General features: G+C 25.5%; 1 long non-coding RNA gene across 1 annotated transcript; it reads left to right on the plus strand.

The window, feature by feature from the left end:
- The first annotated feature begins 677 nt into the window (after positions 1-677).
- LOC114076720 lies at positions 678-2,299 on the plus strand. Its single transcript, XR_003577699.1, has 3 exons — positions 678-826; positions 1,135-1,415; positions 2,001-2,299. It is a non-coding gene; the product is annotated as an uncharacterized LOC114076720 (long non-coding RNA).
- Positions 2,300-2,705: the final 406 nt, after the last annotated feature.

Raw genomic sequence — 2,705 nt, forward strand, 5'->3', positions numbered from 1 at the left:
CATCTTACCTGTATAAATGTAATAGTATTTTCACAAGAGCAATACACAGAAAATTAACCAAAAACTATTCTCTTTATTTACGTATTTTTAACATGTTCCTTCCCACCTAGGGCTGGACATAAACACCGGAAAATCGAAACACTGAATTAAATCGAATTTTTTTTGATATTTCGATTTTTGATTAGGTATTCGGTATACGTTTTTGTTTTTTTAATATTTCGATTCGGCTTTTGATATGTAATTTTGTGTTATTCGATATTTCGATTTATCAAAATATATTATATTATAATATTAATATATATTTATATTATAATAATTATTAATGTTAAATAATAAAAATAAAAAATAAAAAAATAAAAGACTAATGCATTTCTTTGATGTAACTATTTTTAGTTCATTCAGCTAAAAAATCAAACAAAAAGATTGTAAATTTTTAAAAGAAAAAATTAGCAATTAAGACAACTTTACTAACTTAATTATTCAAAACAACAACAATTTAAAAAATTTATATAAAAGACGGAATAGCAACATGTTTATTAAATTTATGTAATTTAGATTTTAATTTTATTAATTTTGTGTATTTTAAATTTTAGTATACATTTAATATTATTAATTTAATTTATTTCTAGAAAATCATTTATTGGATCAAAACTTGGTCCAATAACGGTTTAATAGAAAAAAAATTAATTAATTAAACTTACCTTGACATGTAAAAGTTAATCCCATTTTTCTTGTTTCAAAATTTTCAGCTAATTCCCCAATTTCACGCTATTCTCCTCAAAATTGCCAGATTATTCATCAAATATATTGATTATTAAGGATGCAAGTAAGTTTTCGAGATCAGCAAGGATTATTATTAAAGTAAATTTTTTGGTGACAAGGTTATTCCAACAATCTGTTTTGATTTTGTTTGTTAATGCTCTGTTTACACGTATTACGATTTTTCTTAATTATTTGTGTGATTTTATTTTAATATTCATTATACATTTATGATTTTATATTTTTTATCATTTTTTGTGATTTTCTTTCAATGTTTCGGTTCAGGTAGATTCTAAAAATTCATATATATAGAATAATTTTGCTTGATGTTCAATACAGTTTAATAGTTGTTTAAATTGAATTTTATTCTTTCAGATTTTTGGATTTCTGGAAAATTTCGTATTGTTATGCAATGGCTGACTCGGTCAGGTTTACTAGAGATATACACAACAATATAAATTTATCGGAATTTCCTTCATTTGATTTGTGCATTACTCAAGAATCGATCGAAAATGTAGGTTCTGTGGGTAGAATGGCACAAGAGTCTAAAATGGCTCGAGAGAGCTCTTCCAAAAAAAGGAAAGTGTTGTGTCTGAAACCCCTGATGATCAAGGAGAAGATCGATGTATGAAGTATTACTTTTTGACGATGAAGAGGTATTCAATTATTAATGAAATGATTTTTTATGTTATGTCTATTGTTTTTTTTTTGTGCTTGTATGTTTAAACAAGGAAGTTTCCAGTGATACTAATTTCATTCACATGACAGATTAACTATACTTATAGTGATTGGAAATCAAGTTTATTTGATGTCCTGAAATTATTTTCATCCTGCATGATCCTCCATAATCTTAAGAAAATATTAATGAACATTAGAGAAAAAAAGACGAGTGTATGTTGTCAATATATATTACATTGAAGTTAACAGGACTAGAGAAACTTTAGAATGGTTTAAGCATGAAGATAATTTTTGTTGTTTATGGCCTCGATATTAGTTATTCGGTATTCGATATCTACATATTTTTTTTTATGAATTTCAATTTATTAGATTTTCCTCAAATTGTATTCTATAGCCAATATATTTGCCCATATTTAATTGTATACTTATATTAGATTGTTGTATAACATAGTTATATTTTTCAGCATCTTTATGTATTCAAAATCTAATAGATTTATAGTATGAGTTTAGTATGTATTATGTTATTTGTTTTTGGATGAGTTTAGTTATATTTTTTTTTATAGATAAAGTATTCCAGCGGATATTTTGGATACATCATGTCTACGGTCAAGCTACTCTACACTTCTTTGAAATTATGGCCAACAAAAAAATGATGTCGGAGCAATAAGTGATAATGAAGCACCTCCACGACATAGCAGAATTAATGTATCACTAGAGGATATTGATACAATCCAAATAGATTAGTCGCTGTCTATTTTTTGGTGTGTCAATACACATTAGTTTTTGTATTACTATGAAACGATTTTAACGGGTTTCAGATATTGTTTTTATTAATGTAGAAAATATTGAAATTCTGGTTAAATTTTATTAGTTTATATTAATTTTAATGTTTTAAAGTTTTGGGTTATTCAAGTGTTTTAGTCATTGTGCAGGTTATCTAACAGTGTTGTTTTGATCGATCTCTATGCTGCTTTTAGTTTATTAATTTGTGCTACATACTTTTCTCACCAAAAAGCCTATATGATACACGTGGTAAGTGAGATAAAAAGAGCATCTTATTTGTTCGTTTTGCTTAATTATGTGTTAGAAGCTTACCTGCAACACATATGCTTTTACCAACACATTTATGATATTAAACTAAAAAAATAAATGTAATGATTATGTTTGTGACTAATATAAGTTCACACATACAATTTAGATAAAACAAATATAATATAATACCGTGGATATGAATATATTTCGAGAGAAAACGAATATCAAAAAAATTA

The sequence above is a fragment of the Solanum pennellii genome, chromosome 4, assembly GCF_001406875.1.
Source record: "Solanum pennellii chromosome 4, SPENNV200".
NCBI classification, from domain to species: Eukaryota; Viridiplantae; Streptophyta; class Magnoliopsida; order Solanales; family Solanaceae; genus Solanum; species Solanum pennellii.